This window comes from Puntigrus tetrazona, chromosome 16 (assembly GCF_018831695.1).
Source record: "Puntigrus tetrazona isolate hp1 chromosome 16, ASM1883169v1, whole genome shotgun sequence".
Taxonomy (NCBI): domain Eukaryota; kingdom Metazoa; phylum Chordata; class Actinopteri; order Cypriniformes; family Cyprinidae; genus Puntigrus; species Puntigrus tetrazona.
In genome coordinates, this window is record NC_056714.1 from 9,350,278 (window position 1) to 9,371,002 (window position 20,725).

Genomic DNA, 20,725 nt, shown 5'->3' on the forward strand with positions numbered 1-20,725 from the left:
CAGGTCTGTTTTGGCAAAAAAAAAAAAAAAAGCTTTAGCTAAAATATATTATATATATATATATATATATATATTATAAATATAACGTTACATATTTAATGCAAAGAGATACATGTAATGTCGTGACCGTTTTTTGGTAAATATATATTTATACATGCAGAACAGGTTCTAATGCATAGACCATAACAGCTCGTTGATTGCTCTCCAAATCAAGAATCTGCTGGATGAGGCTGAATCTCATTGAATTAATCACAGGCTGGCTCTGGAGGATCAAGCTTCAGAGCTCATCACACTTCACTGACTGACTATTACAGAGGTGTTCACTGTTTCAGGGTCACTGGGTGATTTACAAACTGTGGGATGAGCGAGATTGAGTTGTCTTGAGGCTCGTACACCTTGCATGACAAACACCTGACAAGGCATTCTCTGTCTTTAGACACCCTGCTGTGGAAATGTCCATACTCAATATCCAGGACTCAATTTGTTTATAACAGTTTTGGTAACACTTTATTTTATGGTTACACTTATAAGTTGCTCATTAGCAAGAATATTACTGGAATGTTAGCCCCTTATTAGTGCTAATTAAGCACATATTAATGCTTTATTCTACATGACCTTAGTCTACATCCCTAATCCTACCCAAATATAATAATTCTACCCATTATAATAAGAATTTATTGAGGGAACATTTGTATTTAATAATTAACAAGTGTTACCTATTCTAAAGTGTTTTAAGCATACTTCAGTGCATCAGTTTTTGATTGGCTTGAGGCAGATCTGAAGGCACATTTCAACTGATTGTAAAAAAAGGGAAGGGTTTAAGCATATTAAAAGACTGACATAAGTCACTAGAAGACATATTACATTACGAGGACAAAACAAATTAAAAAACTATGACACATGCATGTATAAACCGTTCACAAATTTTTTTCCAAAATTAGAAATGTGTTTAATTGCCCAATTTAATGTACATATGTATTACTTTGAGTGCATGAAACACACTTTCTGCCTTTCTTTAAAAGTTTTTTTGCTTCTTAGATTTTTTTTTTTCCTCACTAAACGTAATTTATTTACTGGAGGCCTGTACAACGCAGAAAAGCCTTTTCCAGCACTGACGACTAACGACATCTCTTACATGTGGCTGCGCTAACATCCCTTAAATGGAAGGAACAGTGTGGCTCCGAATACATCACATCGGCCATACACTATAACATAGCGGTATAGACTCATTTTAAAAGATGGCTTCAGATCTTTCAGTGCAGAGTCAAACTAATGAAGGCCACTTTTTCCCAGAGCCGCGGCTCAGTGTCAGAGACTGTCAGAGTCATATTCTGGCTGTGTGTGTGAGGTATGGAGGCAGACATTCGCACTGGTCCCCTGAGAAACCCCCTGAAAGAGCCAGCAGTCAGAGTCCCACCTGTCAGGGATGAGCTTTGGCATATCTGTCTGTGTGTGTGTGTGCGCGTGTGTGTGTGTGTGCGTGTGCGTGTGCGCGTGTGTGTGTGGTAGCGGATGTTGCGCAGGCTTCAAATTGGTCCCTGTGGTGGGAAGCACTGTGCTTTTCGATATCTTTTCCACGTTGTCTGCTGCGTGCTACAGCAAGATTTGACTGCCTTCACTCAGTGTACATCAAACTGTGAACGAACAGAGAAAATACTAGAAATACAGTTTGTCCTCTTTTAATGACAAATTTTGAATTAAATCCACCTGGTTATGATACATATTACAATTTTTGATGCACACATACGTGCTAATACTTTGATTTCATTGGATATATAAATATATACGTGCATAAATAACATATTTGACTTATTGTTATTATCATGCACTTACATTTTTAAAATCTGTATTTTAACGTGTCCTTTTTACATGTAACATGTGCTTACTATTATAATAAAAAAATAGATTATATATAATCACATGCAAGTAACCCTAAACAAGTACATAGCAAGTACATAGCTAATTAATACCACTTAGTACTTATATAGTTAATTAAATGTATAATTACAATATGACAAGGACACCTTAAATAAAGTGTAAACTATAATTAATTTTCATGGTGAAGAATTCAAAAGTTTGAAAATATTGATTAAAACTGTAGAGCTTTTACATTTTTCAGAAACATAACAAAACCAACACGGCAAAGAGGACATTTCTGAAACTTGCACATCTTTCAAACAAGATTTCTTCTTTCTTTTCATTATAATGGACACTCTCATATGTCATTGACCCATTTTCACAAGCCCGACCAACATTAACGTGAGCGCTGTAAAAAAAAAAGCCCGATTCTGTAAAATGCTTTAGTTGGAGTCGTTTGAGTTTGCCAGGATAATCCAGTCGCGTTAAATCGTTATTATACGTAGAAGTACATTTTCCACTACCAGACAAATATTTCATCTTCACTAATCGTGCTGATTTAATACAGTTGTCCTTGCGGTCCAAAACTGTGAAAATAAACTTAAATGTAATTGATCATTTAGCAATGATAACAAAGCTTTCTGTCATCGTCATGGTAAATGCGTTTCGTGACCACTGCATTTATAGTCAGAGTGCCTCTTTTGTGTGGAATGTTGGCAGGAGTCTATCAGCTCAGCTGATATGATACATCAAAAGAATCCAAGAGATCCTCAGACTAAGAATGGTGCGGCTGATGACTAACAGTCCCCCTGACCTTAACACAGATGAAGCGATGTTTCGCTTTAAATGGCAGTTTGGTTGTCAGCGCCTTCTTTCGGTCAATTCCTCGATAGCCTACTGAAAACAAATAGAGTCTCAGACCATGAAGGTTCGGAAAATAAAGCAATTATGGACTGCTGCTCGTACTTCGGACAGTAGTAATTGAAAATTAGGACCGGCACTTTTGGGAACTGCACTCAAGCTGTACGGACCACAACGGTCTATCATTATCCCGGCCTCTGCCAAGCCACAAACACCAGATCCAGATTGTCAACGAGCCGTACTGCAGTTTTAAGGGAATTTAAGCGGTGCCTTGAGCGTTTCCCGTTCCTCAGCCGGGTCAAGAGTTTGTCAGCGACCCGAGGACATCACAACATCCAATGATTCAGAGCGTTAAAACGCAAACGCGGATCAATGCAATCAAAACTCTTCCCTGCTTGCTTTACCATAAAAAGGGGGAAATAAATCAATGTCCTAAATAATGAATAGGTGCATTTTTAGCTGTAGAATTACTGTGGTAGTTTATAATTACTGTGTCATTTCAGCTGGACGGTGCACGGAATAAATCTGTCATACAACACGAAGCCTAACAGTAAATCATTTGTTTGCAGTTTCTAGAAGAACCTTGCCATATATATATATATAAAAATGCGATCAAATTCATTCAGTGCTTTGCTATTTATGTACGGTTTAATGGCCTGTGGCTGCGGCATAATTGCAAATCGCCTTGCCAGTATATGCAGTACAATGGTTTTGTTAGAAATTAAAACGATCAATAAACAAGACTACAAATAAAAACCGTTACAAGGACAGATAAATCAGGATATAAAAAAAGCCACCGCCACAATAAACCCCGGTCACTTTGAAACATATCATGCTACAGGTTTAGCACACACACAATGAGCTGAGAAACACAGCAGATGTGTATATAAACAGATTATTATATTTTTTTTTATCTAAATATCAATGTTATTCGCATTTTCTGATTTTGTTTTTAATTCTTTTCTAAATCTCATGGTAAAAAAAGTGTATGCGTTCTGTACAGAACTCTACTGAGAGTATGCATGATTCAAACACATTACAAATAATACATTAATTGCATTGAGGCTAGACAATGATATTTACTATTTTGCTAGCTTTACAATAATATGCATCCATAATTCTCATATCCTAGTATATAGCCTCGTGTTAAAATAATAAATGCAGAAATAGTTCAAGATTTTTTTTTCTCGATGACTTTCTCAGCAGTATAATGCAAATTAGTGTTATAACTCTCAGTATTTATTATTACTTTCTTTGTTTCAATATGCACTATATACTATGTTATATGACAGACCAAACCCTCTCTCTCTCTCTCTATCTCTCTCTCTTTCTCTCTCATCCTCATACCTGTTTCTGAGTTTTTCTGGACAGTCTGGGATTCTGTTAATGCAGAGAAAGAAGTCTTGGCTACAAGGGGTCCTAAGTGCTGACAGCAGCACTGAAAGCCCCTGGAGAGAACTCACTGATCAGATTATTGAGTCCAGAGAGTCCTGCTGGAGTTCAACAATGACTCTTAATGCCTTTCTGTTTCTCCACCTAAAGGTTATGGTCAAAGTGGAGCGAAATGGAGTTAAATTTGAACAAAAGACCAAACTGAATCATTTGATTTCCATCATAAGTATTCTATACAGTGCTGTAATACCCTTAAAATTTCTCTAGAAGAGAATTTGCGACATTAAAAACTATATATTATTTAAAAAAAAAAAATTTGTTAAATCCCCATTTAATCCCCACATATATGACTGTTCATCTAGAATAAGGAAATAAATATGTAATTAATGGTATATTTAGTTTCATTAAATATGATTTTGAAGGTATACTAACAAAGTGTTTTACAAATTACGCATTTCACCAGCTGCCCGCTTTCTTGCTAGAGGTGCTAAAAAAAACATGGGAAAACAACCTAGTTTCCTTCATTCAATTCTCCACAATCAGAAAGGCCCAAAGTGCATCTGAAGTGGTTAAAATGGAATATGATCACAGGACACGGCTAAATGCAGAACGGATTTCTGGCGCTGCAAAAAATCGATCCGTCAGCCAAGAAACGTGTGTACATACATGTTGAAAAATCAATGAGCAAATAAATAAACATAACAGCCAGAGAGCAGACAGTCCATCACCTCCAAAAATCTGGAGATGTTTCAGAGAAGCTCAAAGAAAGAAAACAACAGGGGGTCAGTGGATGGAAAAAAAAGAGATAAACTTAATCTATATCTTAAAAAAAAACAACAATAAATGAGATATTCTTTGAAACAAGCCATCAAAACCTTCCTTGTCAGAGGTGGGCGTTAATGTACAATTTGTATATTGAACTGTAAACTGTGGTTTTTTGAGCTGCGTTTTCACAGGAAAAAAGGCGTTGCTGAAAGTCACCGACAAGATGCCGTGGATGAGCCAGTCTATTCAGACGATCAGAATCGCAGGATTAGTCGTGAGTTGAAGACTAGTGTCCAAAGAGACTGACAAAACATCAGCATTCATCTAATCCTATAGTAATGGAGGTTATCAAAGCCACAAGCCTAAAACTACTGAAGACGGCCCCTCAGCTAAATCCATTTGCATAACATTACACCTTCTTAACAATGAGTATTATGGCCGTATTGGTTTAAGTTCTCACAAGATCTCGTGGAGCTTTACTAGCATTCACTGGGAATAAAAAAGCAGGAAAATGTCAGTATTTGTTGGTTTATGTCCTTTATGAAACTTGGGGATCTTTACAATACAGAATACAGGGAATACAGTTTGATATTAATATACCTCACAGCATCTGATGATATAAAGCGAGGCAAAATATTTCCCTTTTTTTAAATTTATTTAAATTATTTTTTTTGGCATTTAATTTTAAAGTACATTTTCAATTTGATTATTATTTAGTTTTTGATTGATTCAATGATAAACTACCTATTTAAAAGAAAGTAGTCTTATAAGTAGCCTTAACTACTCTATACTTACATTAAAACAAAATAAGTACAACGTATACATAATGCATTTATTGAGGTGGGGTACAGTTGGGTAGGTTTAGGAGTAGGTGTAAAGAATGAGTCAAGAGTGTAATGCAGAAATGGGTTAAAGATGTAATTACATGCAGATATAATACATATATAAGTACAAACATGTATGTGCAAGTTAATGCATTATATCAAATGATTCAGTAAAATGTAAGTACATAGTAGTTAAGGCCACGTAATATAAAGTGGGATCACAAAAGTAAACAGTTTTCTTCAAATTGCACCATAAGTACTAATATATATAACAGCTAAATCGATTATTACAGCAATTTAACTGCTCCTTAGGTTAAGACAGGATAGGATAGGATAGGATAGGATAAAAATATATAGAATAGAAATTTAAAAAAGAAACTGCACAAAAGTACAGCTCTGTTATTTTATATTTTGCTGTTGTAGCTATCAATCAGGGATCTGTCCAAATCATGCCTCCTGTATCCGAAAGCGAACATGGCAGCCAAAAACAGATGAATGTAGACAATAGTATGTGTGAGGAGCAGCAAGTTCCCCCTGCTTTTTATCCATTTTTTTAAATCTCTGAATTTCTTCCCCGCTTCAAAGACCATACTGTGCACAGTTGGGGGGCTTCAAAGCTTCAAGTCCACAGAATTAGGGGAGAGAAAAGCAGCTTCTGCATTGCTGACGGCTCAGAAATATCACAAGGCAAGCAAGCAGAAAACCTAAATTTTCCTCTCCCTCTTAAGAAGAATGATGTGTTTCACCTGCATCATTTAAACTGAAGATATGGATGTGGCTTTCTCCTCTGGATGAGATTAAAGGTGGACATTTCTGACCGAGCCAGACCAGCTATGGCCTTTGCACGGCGCTTGTTGTATCCCGTTCGACATTAAGTCAGCTCTAGGTATGTTGAGTGAAAATGCTATCTTGTGATACTTGAGCAGTTTTTGTCTCATAAAAGAATGATTGCGCTAAAGCTAACCGAATTAGCATACGAGGTGTGATGAGTGTTTGGGTTTGTCGTTAGGTCGCGACAAGAATGCGATAAAGTGTACTTGCAGAGCTGTTAAATGTCTTTGTGTGCAGAACGTGATGTTTTTACTTAAGATTGTTTAAGTAAAAAGAAAACGTAAAAGTTCTAAAAGAACTTTAGCTGCGATTGCTACTTACCGATCTCTAAGGACTAACTTGAATCTAAAAGTTGGTGCAGACAATTCCCCTCTTTTAAGTGCACCACCTACTCAGCTTTTTTGTTACATTTTCAGACATTATTGGTGTATCTAGCCGAGTTAGGTGGGGACCTGATTGTTCTCTCGGCTTGCATCTGTGTTTTCTCTAAAATAGCTACAATTTAGTCCCCAGCGCCCTCAGCATTCTCCGAACCCCACCGCTCATAATTATGCATCGCTGGTCACATTTGTTGGGGGAAAAAATACTGTGACTGATGTAAAATAATTAGTGTGCTGTGAATGGGGCAGCTCGTTGCCAGCGCGGGATCAGTGCTGGCTAATGGGCTGTGAAAGGAGATTGCTACCTAGCTGCGTTGTGCCTTGCGCTGCTAAATAATGCAGTATGTGCATGCACTGCACGAAGGGCCGATCATACAGAGACGCTCCAGCACCCAATTATATTTTACCTGCCAAGGTGACACGCTAGCTAATGCTAATGGTACATCATTACCTCCCCCAACACCCCCGCCTCCCCAAAAACTTTTTTTTTTTTTTTTTTTTTTTTTTTTTTGTCAAGATTTGATATTTACTGTGCTGAATCCTAATCAAGTGAGTTCGTATCAGTTCGACAACTGGTAGTGTGTATGAAAGAAAGCTTTTGGGTGTCAGCTGTCAGCATGTTTAGGCTTGCAATACGCTGTTTACTATTAGAGAAGTATGAAATATTTTAGATATACACATATGTGATAATACTTATGTATATATATACATATATATATATGTATAATTACAAGCAGCTTACACTAAACAACCTTAAAACTATAATAAGCCTATTTTAGATAATATTACTTATTGCTTATTTGAGTAATTGGACTTTAACAAGGACAGTTATTCACTATTAACTATGACTTTACTAAATTTGTTGCTTTATTAGCTTATTAATAGTTAGTAAGGTCCAGGTATTTGAGTAGGATTAGGGATGTAGAATAAGGAATTAAAATGTACTTAATTATTCTAATAAACGACTAATATTCTGGTAATATGCATGCAAATAAGCAACTATTCAAGAGACCCTAAAATTAAAATGTTACCCTAAGCTGAAATTGTATTTAATATACATTTATTGAAATGATCTCTTCTACAAAATGTTATATAAAATATTTTTTGTTAAATAAATATGTTAATTACAATTTAACTTGATAACAAATTGTTGTCATGCTGCTTAAGCATAGTCACAATTTTCACTTCTGATAAGTAAACTGAAATGCTGTTAAACTAGTTTTTTTTTGTTTGTTTTTTCCCGTGTGGTCATTGTTCAGTATTTCAGCAGATGCATCTGTTTCCATATTCATCCTCAAAAACATCTTAGACATTCTATTGTCACGATCATTTATATGCGTTGTGTGGTTATTTAACATATACTGCTGGACACATTGTAGCATACATTTCCTCACCGAACACGAAACAGGCGTAAAAAATCTTCTTAACATCTCCCGCAAAAGGGTCTGTAACCGTGTCCTGTCAGAAGAAAAATGGCATCAAAATTTCAGAGTCCTGAAAAAAAAAAGCAAGAAAAGAAACAGTGCCAAAGGTTATCTGGCAAACAATAGAAAGAAAAGGACTCAGCAGTTAAAAATAAAAAGCTTTTTGGTTATGTCAAATCTGTAAAAGAAAGACAAACGATACAAAAAGCTGATTTTGAATAAATAGAATTTAAAATATAGGAAAATATGTTTTCTTCATAATAACAGAAATAATGGTGCCAACTGAAAAATAGAGTAATTTCAAAGTTTTTAATTCAGAGGCCACTTTCAGTATAGATACAATTTCCAGCTTCATATTTGTGTACACAGCAAATATGTTTAACCTCGGTTTGACACCCCACAACCATCCAATTAAAGCAGTACTTGATGGCCCATTCATCCAAAGTGCTTTATTCACACTTTCAATGATGAGGCTAGTGGTAGTTCAATCTTGCCGTATGGGTCTCTCCACATTACGTACACTTAATTTTGCCTGAGATGGGCTTAATTTGTCACAGCAATCACAAATAAATGCTGCAGCGTTCCTACTTAGTAATGTGAATTACCCATTAACGTTGGAGCTGTAATATGCAGTTATGTTTTAAAATGCTTTTCAAGATCCAATTTTCCCATTTTTAATCACTGATTCAAGACGACACCTGACAAAGTCTCTGTTGTTCACCTTTGCTTTTAAACAGGAATAATTGTTAGAGAATTATTGTATTATATTTTAAACAATAGTTGAATGTGAATGAATAAGTGCAGTTTGCATAAAACCTAATTACATTATATTATATATATATATATATATATATATATAGATATATAAAATATATATATATATATATATATATTTATATATATATATATATATATATCTTTTGGATTTTAACATATATTAACATATATTTGCACCTATTATTGATATAACTAAATTATATTTTTGATAATAAATTCACATTTTCCATATGTCTGAAGAAAAACACATAATTTGGGCCATCATTAATTAAACTGTTAATAAAAATCATAACAGATAACAAGGAGTTTTTGTGCAAAAGCAGTAGACAGTGTAATAAATGTTTGCCACAAGCATATACCTTGAGAATATATATTTGCATGTGATGACTGTACTTACTGTGTAATTACAGTGTAATATAAACTGCAATTACCATAGATTTTAGTTTTAACACAATAAATCACGTCATGTTTTTTTTTGTTTTGTTTGTTTTGCAGCTGTGTACAATTAGGGTTGACAGATTAATTACATCTATTTAATTAAAATCTAAATTTGCATATATCCGCCGGACAGATGCAGATGTTCTTCCTTAATTTAGGCTTCTGCAGATTCGCAGCCCATAATGTATTTACTAGTACTAGAAGCTGAAATTACTATTACAATATATTGAAAATGAAAAATGGTTCAGTTAAATGTGATAAAATGTGCGTCTTTCACAATGCACATCATGTTTAAGATTGTTATAAAACCTAATTTAATAAAAACATGTCATAGTGCATATTGTGGGAACGTAACATATATATATATTTTTTTAAACCTATTCAATTTTATTAAGATATAAATACAATTAGTCGTTTTTTCTTTTACTTGCTCTATTAATTTGCTCACTTAAAAAATGATAAATGGATGACTTTTGAGGCATCTCTATATTATTTGACCTTGTCATGCCCATTTCAAAGACATCACACAATACACGATGCAAAACTGTTTTTAATGTAATCCAAATATGACTTTGGGAGGCATGCTGTTATTAAAAGTATATTTGAGCTTTATATGGTAGCGTTAAGGAAAGCGTTAGTTCGCTCCCATCCTTCTGTTATACTGATCAGGCAGTTTTTGGTCTTATGTTTCGATACTCTATCATGGCCATCTGCTGTTTTCCTTATTTTTCCTGATAATCAAAAATGTAAAACCTCAAAAAATGAACCGCCGCCCAAATCTGTGTTAAATTGTGCCAAAGCTTATCGAACTGATAATAGCAGGGAGGGGGCTGGCTAAGAAACACACACACACACACACACACACACACACACACACACACACACACACACACACATACAAACACAGCAGATTACAGTCAGGGTGACCGGACTCAGGCATTCTAATGGTATTGATTGAAAACAGCAGGGGGTCCAAGGGCTGAGAGCATGAGATATTCACTCACCTGCAGTACAAAGTCACTCTCTCTCGCTTTCTCCTTTCCTTGTGTACACACACACACACACACACACACACACACACACACATGCACACACGCGCAAATCAAATCCCATTTGGGGCTGCTGTTAAACTGGCTCACTAAATTGGCCTGCAGCTCTCGGTCTAATACAGCAATAATGTCATACTGCGCTTGTTTACTCTGAATTTTAATTTTCTGTTTCATTGCTTCTAGTTATTGATGTTTGCGTTATCACGTTCACTTTAAACTATTGATAAATTGGTGCCTCGGCTTTTATACGTATAATTACTTCAGGTATCTCGCCGACCAAAAACACTGAGCCAGCCTGAACCAGGGACGCCGCGGCCAGAGAAAAAAAGAGGAAACATCTTGGAGAATTGGAGATTCCAAGAGTCAGACATGCTGTCTAAAATTATCATGGTTCATTAAAAATAGGATTACAATTAAAAAATGGCTTTCCGGCCCCTGATCCTCCGAGGTTGAGTGGCCCTGTATTTTTATTATTCAGTACATAAGTTTTTGTTTTTAATGCTTTTAGCTGACTAGAGCTCAAGTAAAAATTATTTACATATTTTAATAAGTTTTTTGCCGTTGGGCAGAATTATAGTAAATGCAATGATAGAAAATAGCCTTCCTGAAGATATTCATTTGCCACTCATATTGTTGTTCAAATGACTTGAAATTGAAAAATCAAAAGTATATTTTTGTATTAAAGACTCGAAAAGCAGACGCAATCAATTCTGAGTCATTCATTGTTCTTTTATTGATGAATCACAAGCTAGGGCAGATAACCATTTATAATCTATACGTGAACCATGTTCTTACAGCTTGAATGAAACGAACTTATTTTAAAATTGTAGCCTATATTTTCAAATCTGTAATGATGTCTCTGTATGAGTAAATGCATTAAAATCTTAATCATCACGGTTGTATTCGTTACCAATGCTTCGTTGCGTTTGTGTGATTATATCTGTGCGGAATCTCCCTGGAGTCTTCAGTGAACTGGAATTGGCGAAATTGCTGATGCTACCATTTCGTGATGATGTTAAGATGATTTGAATGATAGCGGTCACAGGGCACTCGTCTATGAGGATGAAATACTCGAGGTGCATGAGCATGTGCATATTACCAATGATTCAACAGAACCATAATAGACGGAGAGAGAAGATGTCTGATTCATTCATGTTATAAATAAAAATTCTTATCCGTAAGTACCAAGGTGCTACATGTGAGTATAGGGTGAAGACGGGAGAGTGAGAGAGCCACTAAAATGCGACAATTAAATTTCTACATAGTGTTGTGAAGATGTTTAGCTTCAGAATTGAACAGAATTTCAATGTGGGTTAAGCTTTAATAACAGCATAACATTGATTACCACAAAAAGTGAATGAATGAACGAACGAGGCACTTTTGGGAGGCTTTATGCGCTGAAATGCGAAATATATCGTTTATAAAAGACCTTGCAAGACTGTTTAAAAGGTTTGAGTCAGTAAAATGTGTTTTATTGAATTGGAAATAAGTCTCAGTCTCAGGTTTAATTTATTTGATTAAAAATGCACTATGCAATGTAACATTGCAAAGTATTTGTATTCTATTACAATTAATTTTCTTTAACTTTTGCGATGCAAATCTAAACTTTCAGCAGTCGTTACTCCAGTCTAAAGCGTCACGTTATCTTTCAGGAATGACTGATTTCGTCATTTCCGAATGGTAGCGTGCATTAAGTGTGTCAAAACTTGCATTCTCTTTATTTTTACATTCGTTTTTTTGTTTTATCTGTAGTTGTCAAATGTGATGTAACATGGAAAAGATTAGCAAGCTGTTTTTCCCAAAGTAAAGTCATGTGACCGCGCATATATTTGCTTACATTTTAACCAAAGCACATTAACCCTGATTTCTGCTTTTTGCAAGCGGTTTACATGCAGTTTTTAGCTCAGCGACTGTTAAATCTGCTGTGAATCAGTTGCGTGAATGTATATAGGGCTTGTTTTGCTAGCTTTCATTTTTTTGGTTCGCGCAGCAATGCTTTAACGCAGAAGAAAAAACCCCCAGAAAATGACCTATCGCTAGGAAGCACGCAACTTACAGTTTCGCCGCCAATGACTGATCAAGCTCTGCATCTGTGCACGGACATTCGTGTGTTCTAGCTTCTGCGTGTGCCACTTGCTTGTAATTTGACATTGTGGATTTGTGTGTGAGTGAGCGTGCTTCTGAAAACGCTGGTGTGTCCATGTATGTGTACGCTTTGTGTGTGTGTGTGTGTGTGCGTGGGGGGAAGGGGGCTTAGTTAGAGCTCCTGGAGGCCTGGCTGGCCAGCTTCAGAAGCTCTGCCTCAGCCCAGCGCAACACAGCAGGGAGTCCTCTACAGAACCCAGGAACAAATGTCACCAGCTCTCAAACCCCCAACCAACTAGCCTTCCCATCCTCCTAGCCGTCAACACACACACACACACACACACACACACACACACAACTGGTCTTATCAGGGCTTAGGGAGCGGGGAGAAACAAGAAGCGTTCCACCCTGCAATAAAAAAGCGCTTGCAACAGAAGCGAGCATACGTTTTCTTCACAGCTGTTGAGTAGATAATTCCAGATTTATAATTTAATTTGAAGAGAAGATGCCGCTGTAATGTGAGCGAATGCTCTCCCCTGTTTTGTCGCCAGCTTGTTATCGGTAAACAAGATGGTGGCAACAGGTACAAAGTGGCGTTCTGCTAAGCTGTTCTCGGTTAGGGATTCTTCAAAATAACCTCGGCCACTGGGGAAAATATGAAGTGAAGGAGAGAGAGGGTCTTGTTTTTCACTCTCAGTGCCTCTTGTTTTATGTCCATGGTGAAAAAAAAAAAAAAAAAAAAACCCAGCAGCTCTCTGCAGCACGAAGCCAATTAGGTTTTTCGCACAAGAGTGTCTTAATCAGTGGCGTAATTGGAGGCACCCTGCTGAGATTGAGGCTGGGTAGAGAACAAGGTCTAAACCAACATATAATCAGACATATTGAGCTTCAAACTCTTCAGAGTGACAGAAACTGTCATTATGAAGAATTAACTGAGTGTTTGGCTAAACCTGCTGAAACAAAGTTACTTGGCATCATTAAAAAGTATAAGGGATACTTAACAAACAACAGGACTTTTTTTTTTTTCCTTCTGGTGCATTTTATTTGAATCAATCCTGGCTGTTATATGTGACGTTGAATCAGAATCCGTGAAAGATGTTCTTTAAAGTGATTCTTGTCTTCAGACTCATCTGAATCTCAAAGACCGAAGTTTAATCAAAGGATTTCTTGTTCATCAGTAAAGCAGTACATTTAAAGCGGCTATACATCTCAGGTTATTCCTTAAGCTTTACTGAACTATTTAATTAAAAATTCATAACGCTTATATGAAAAAATAACAGGCTGAACATTTTAATAGCATTTATCGTACGTTATTCGTTATGAGTAAATGTGGATTATACGGGTGTGATGGGAATTACAGATTTATGATAACTATTAGACGAAGCCAGATAGACCACAATTCATTCATAAATAAAAATAATAAATCTTTAACCAATGGAACATTTTGTACTGAGTTAAATTTGACAGGAATGCTAAGGATTTTAACTTAATGTGCAATATTGTAAGTCTGTACAACTTCTTTAAAAAAAAAAAAAAAGAAAAGAAAGAAATAATTACAAACAAAACAGCTTCATTCAGATTAAATTAAAGACATTTATAATATTGCATAAATAAATGCTGTTATCTGCTGTAAACTTTTTATTAACAAAGCATGCTGAAAAAAGAAGGACTCCACTAAACTGCAGCGCAACTGTTTTTGACTTTGATTCTAACAGGAAATGTTTCTTTTAGTGCCAATCTGCATATCAGAATGATTTCTGAAGGATCATGTGACACTTAAGACCAGAGTAATGATGCTAAAAATTCAGCTTCGCCATGAATTAAATTAATTACATTTTAAAATGAAATATAATACAAAACACTTATTTACAATATATTTTACAATATTGCAGTTTTTACTATTTTAATTAAATATATTGTGAGCATACTTCTTTTAAAAACTAACCTCAAACTTTTGAATAGTAGTCTGTAGGAGTGTTGTGACAGTCCATTATTTGTTTCAAAAATGTAATCACCATTTTTTAATGGTCGTGCAGTTTCAGAAATAATTCATTTAGAATGCAATAAAAACTGCTGAACATGCATTTTATTTAATTTCTTAGTTGTCATAAAAATGACTAAAAATAATTTTAGGAATTAAGAATATTATTTTACAATTATTCAACAATAATTAAAAAATATATATTTATAATTGCATATCATACCTCGGGACATGTAAGATTCCCAAATGTATTATATACCTCTCTGACTGAACTTGAACTCTGAATGTGGGGTCTATATCTGTCACTGTTCATTAATTCAGAATGTTTTCTTCTGTACAAAACCGTAAGAAATGCAGTAACAGAAAATATAAGAATCTTATATCATACCTCCAGTATATTGAGATTACAATACAAATATGTTTGCATTAAACACTTAAAAGAATGCCAGGCCCAAACACAATTTATTTACAGTAATTCATTGTTTTGCTATTGCTCCATCACCAGCCAATCAATAAGAGGCCCTTCTTCAAATACGCCTTGTACTATTTAAACTAAATGAATCCAATGATTTTTCAAAAGTTGTGTTTTAAAAATCTGGCACCCTTCATACTCCACAACATCTAAAATAAAGAACGCATAAGTTCCAAAACAGCGCTCCGTTTATATACTCCCCAAGATGTCTGTTGATGAAGGGTATAGATTATCGTTGCTGTGAGCACCATCATCAGGTTACTGAAGAGGAGAAGGTGGGAAAGGAAGACTTGGGGCTTTTTCCCTCCTCCTTTCGCTTGCGGGAGCTTGAACTCTTTTTAAGTCGGCCACCACACCATGGCTAATGGCCCCCGCTGAGCCTGCTGTCTCACTCCCGGCATCAAGCCCATCGTCCCTAAATCAAACCATAGAAAATTGGGCTTAAAATATTGGGGAGAGGCCCCCCAAAAGAGACCCAAAAGCTGCATCTGTCGCCGGCTTACATGAAAGTTGAGCTCAAGAGGAGCAGTGGTCACGTCGGTCCTCGCTCGCAGTAGATCTAAGATGAAAAAGGTTGAGGCTTGTTCCTCTTTAGCTTTGCTCGTACGGTGTTTTATAGAGCAGGATCTCGTGGACTGTTGGTGCCGTTCGATGCGTTGCCTGACGGATGTGACACGCCAAAGGTCTCGAGCGAGCTAAGAGAGGTGAGCGTCGTGTTCGAAATGATTCTGTTTTGTTGTTTGAATTAGAATATGGCTGTCTGACGTCTTTCGACTGAGCCTGAAAAGGCCAGAAGGTGTAAATATTGCGCTTTCTGCTTTGAGCGTGTTACAAGCGTCCTCGAAGTTGAAGTGTCAACAGAACAGTCAGCATTTGCAATGCTAACAAGACTACATCATGTATCGTTCCACAATTATATGTGCAAGCATTTTTCGGAGCGCAGTCAGCTGGCGCGCGCGCGTGTGTGTGTTTGTGTGTGCCGGCAGAATCATACAGCTGGCGGTGCAGAGGTGAGGATTCGGAACAATGCGGCTAGATCAGGACCAGCCTTCCTGCAACACACACACGCCATGTTCTTTTCCTAAAAATACACATACACACACGTCACACGCACAAGCAGCAGTCATTCCGCCGGTGCTGTCTGTATTCTGTCAGTCCGTCTGAAAAATGCATGTGACGCACGGCTGAAAAATTCAGGATATCCAGGCGCGATTCCAGTGGGCAGAATGCAAATCATTGTGTTAGGGATGCTGTAAACTTTGAGCTGGAGAACGAAGGAAGCATTGTGCATGTTGCGGAGGGGAGACGGAGGGCGAGGGGTGGGGGGATCGGGGGTCAGGCTGACTGATGCAAGTGCGTCCGTCTGCGCGTACAGGGAGCCATCGAGCTCCCGAGCATCACGGTTTCGCGCAAAAGGCATCATCCCGAACGGGTGCGGGAGCGAAGACCGCTTTCCGACGTGACCTTTGCAGGATCCGTGATCGTCTGTAAGGCGAAACAATAAGCAAGCGCCGGGGCGACGCCTGCTGAAACCCGAACCACAGGCGGCGTCGCGCGAATCTAGCATCGCCCAAAAATCGGAACATAATTGCAAGCCTTGTAAAAGTAGTCATTTAAAAAATAAATAAATAAATAAATAAGAAAGCTGTGTTAATTATCCATGCTGCTGAGGAAGACGGGATAGATGGATTTGTGGAACGGGAGGGGAGGGGGTGCTTTTATACAATAATAAAAGATTGGGGGGGGGTATTTATACAAAGAGTAGGTTTTTCATTGTGCGAAAATATAAACACAGATGAGCTGTGTCTTTGATTTGTTCCTGCTTTTCACTCCACGCAGCAGGGATGCGCAGGCAGACGTGCCCTCTTTGCATTCGATGTAAATAGGTACCGTGGACGCTGCGTGATGAGATTATATTCCGCCCGTTTCTCTCTCTTTGCTTTCTTTCTTTCACCCTCCCTCAAAGGACACATTTTTTTCAGCACTATTATGGTTTTTTAAGCTGGCTTTGATTCAGCTTTTTCAGTGTTTTCCTCCGAATTCATGTGTTGCTTGTTTCAGTTCCCTCGCAGACGATTGTGTTTTCGCATCAAGGTGCCTGATAGCTGTCGTTTTTTTTTTTTTTTTTTTAAATACCATCCAAATCATTCATTTAAATTAAACAGCAAGTAATTCAGCATTTTTAATGTAATTAAATCGTTGAAATAACCCACGAGTGGCAGCCGTCTCGCGACGTTCAGTTTGAATACGATATCGGTCTAGATGTTGTTGAAATAATGTTGCATGGCTATTAATAATTATATTCTATGTAAACGGTAAATTTAGATCAGCAGTTTCAACCATTAATATTTCATCCAGCATGGCGCGATTCAAGGCCTGTGTGATCTTTAGATTTTTATGTATAAATCAATACAATCATTATGTATCGATATATTTTTTTTTTTTTTTGCAATATATAAGCAGATCCGTGAGCATCATGACACGCCAGCAGCAGCCATTTGTGCATCACGAGCCTCAAAAAAAGGCCACCGGGATTTTAGAATTAGATATCTCTATGTCTCTACAAGTCTACATCACGACCGAATCCTCTATTTGTCTAAAACAAACTGCACAGTCACTTCTTTATATTCCGATATGTCTTCAAAGACGTACCCCCCCCCCCCTTTCTAACTTCTGCAAACAAAGAAAGGATAAAAGGCTGATCTCGGCATAAGCAAGAGCAGGAAGAAAAGAGAAAATTGATGGAGATGTGTTCAGCGCTCTGATGTGTATTATACGGTTTTTAGGTGATGTTTATTGATGTCATTACACTCTTCATCTTTTAACAGTTCTTTGATTTGTTTTTCTTTTGCTTCGGGGGAGATTAATAGAAAAAGAAAACAGTCGGTACTAATAAACGTTGGTGAGAAAAAGCAAAAACAATTGACAGCATCGTCATTGCTATCATCGTCGGCAACATTAGTGATAGCGGTTATTAAAATGGGCGAATTATCGTGCGGCAATTCTGTATAATTTGAAATAATTATGCGTGTGCACTGCCTGGCGCTCGTTTAAAATATGAAACAAATGAAGAAAAATTTATTTGAACAAATATTCAATTGGATTTTAGGTGTCAGGGTATCAATGTTGTTGATGTTATTATTTTACATGAACCAAGGCTTAATTTACCAAAGCCTTTTGCCACTAAGCCATATTAGCAGCGTTTTAAGAATAATAATAATAATAATAATAATAATAATAATAATAATAATATGATGATGACACAGACAGTAAAATACAAAACCAAAAATAAGACTGAATTATTCTATATTAAGAATGAATCTTTCATTTTAGATAACTGTTTTGTATAATAATAATAATAATAAAAGTAATGTTGTATATATATATATATATATATATATATATATATATATATATATATATATATATATATATAAAAAAACAAGTATTGGACTATAATAATAACAATTCTAATGGTGATGACTTTTATGTATATTGAAAAGGCAAAATTTCACCCCTATTCTCTTGCTTTCTTGAACTAATTTTGCTTTCCTTTTCAGCATTTACACATTTTTTCAATGCAGAGGTATTTATTCGGTGCCCGGCTGAAATTCTGCAAGTTCTAACGCTGTGTTCACGAGGAGCTTTCCATTTTAAAATCACAATGCACTACACCGCATTGATCTGGCGATCCCGAACTTTATTCGGTATTAGAGATTTCAATAGCACCAGTCGGAATAAAAGTGGAGGGTTGAATGTAATGGGGGTGGCAAAGCAAGTCTTTAGTCTGTGTTTTTGAACCTTACAATGAACCAGAACACAAAAGGGGCTGGTCCGCACACAGATATTGTTGCCTGTGCAACCTTACAAAGCGGAGAGCCTTTGAAGAGAATTTTGAGTCGGCGCGCTGAAAAGACGCTTTGTATTTGTTTATGTGCATGAGAATACACTGAGATGTCTCAGGCTAGTTGGATATTTGGAGCTGTGTGATTTAACAGTTAAACAGCAATGCCTATTAATATGAAAAAGTTGCAGAGCGTTGCAATTTAATCTGGAATGAGGGAGGCTGCATTGCTATTTGCTTGCATGTTTGCATTTGAATAAAATGACGATTGTGCTTTTTAATAAACAAAAACTAACTCCGTTAGTGAGTTTGTATTTTTTTTTTCACCGTTGCTAATTTGCTGAAAGAATTTATGTAAATGCTTTTAAACTCTGAAATGTATATTCATTGTTTGAGCATCAAAATATGGTATTTTGCAGTTAAAATGATCTGACAAGCATAGGAGGACAGGTCACTGTTTTTATTTGACCTTTCACCACAAAGAATATCCCAGGGATTGTTTTAGAGTCCTCATAAATTCAATTCTTCACCTTCAAACGTTTCTAGATTATGTTTTTGATATTAAATGTTATTTTATTTTGTTTGTTTTCTAAAAAAGGTTTTTTTGGTTTTTTTTTTTTTATAAATCTTTGCTTTAAATTATGGTACATAAATATTTCTAAAGGCAGCCTTGTGAGCTGTTCATTCAAGACAATTTCTTCACAAATTATACAATATAGGAATATGCTTAAGAATTACAATGGTGATATAAAATAGATGTGTTTACATGTAAGGCATGTTTTAAGATATGGATAATGCCTTCTTTTATGTTCCACGTTTTCCAAACTAACAAATACTTCCACACATAATAAAAGGCTGCCAGAAAATAATTTCAATTAATGTTTATTCTTTTGGTAGCATTTCTATTAGATTATATAGCTATTTATTCAGTCATTGCAACAATTTGTGTTTTTACAATTACTGATTTCATCCTTTCAGTCCTGAATTATACAAATCTGGTCCTAGTTTTCCAATTTGCTGAATTTATTCTTTCCACGACAATAATACAAAATATGTATTGTGATTTCATAACTCTAAATCGAAAGTAGCCGTGGAGAATTATACAATAAAATAAAATGATCAAACATATGTCTATAAAGAAAGTACATCAATTATTAAATCATTAAATAATTTGTAATGCGCAGGAATTGTACGTGACAATAATAAATCATATAAAGTTTGTGACGAGTAAATGCAAATCCCATGTGCCGTTGTGAACATCGCTGTTGTGTTAATAACGTCATTAAAGTATCAGAATTATATTTGTTTACCTAAAAGCAAACTTTTGTCTCTGAGTGATTGCGAAGACTTTTTTTTGTTCTCTTCCATGTCGGTACCGTGGACCCGGGCAGGATGTGGCTGGCTTCTGCCCAGCGTTACTGTGACAGCCAGGATGTCAGTTCAGGACCTTTGGTGAAGTCGAGGTCATGGTAAACAATCATGCCAGCACACAAGTGGGTTTTAGCGCGCCCCTTTCATTCACGTGCAGAGAAAGGTGCCCCTCCCCTCAGCACACAGCTTCAATTCCTCCGGCTTCCCGAGGGAAAATACTGCCTTTCTCTAAATAAACCCACTATATCTCTCTCTCTTTCACCCTCTCTCTCTCTCTCTCTCTCTCTCACACACACACATGCACACACTCCAGTAGGAGAGCAAAGCTTCGCGGGACGTGACCTCGGCTCTCCTTTAGGTAAACCGGCACTTCT

At 36.5% G+C, this 20,725-nt stretch overlaps 1 protein-coding gene across 1 annotated transcript in view; it reads left to right on the forward strand.

Moving 5' to 3' along the window:
* Positions 1-6,410: 6,410 nt before the first annotated feature.
* ctnnb1 (catenin (cadherin-associated protein), beta 1) overlaps positions 6,411-20,725 on the forward strand; it is a 30,704-nt gene continuing 16,389 nt past the window's right edge. Inside the window, exon 1 of the mRNA XM_043260595.1 lies at positions 6,411-6,585. The gene's annotated coding sequence lies outside the window, so the exon portion shown is untranslated. The remainder of the gene's footprint in view (positions 6,586-20,725) is intronic.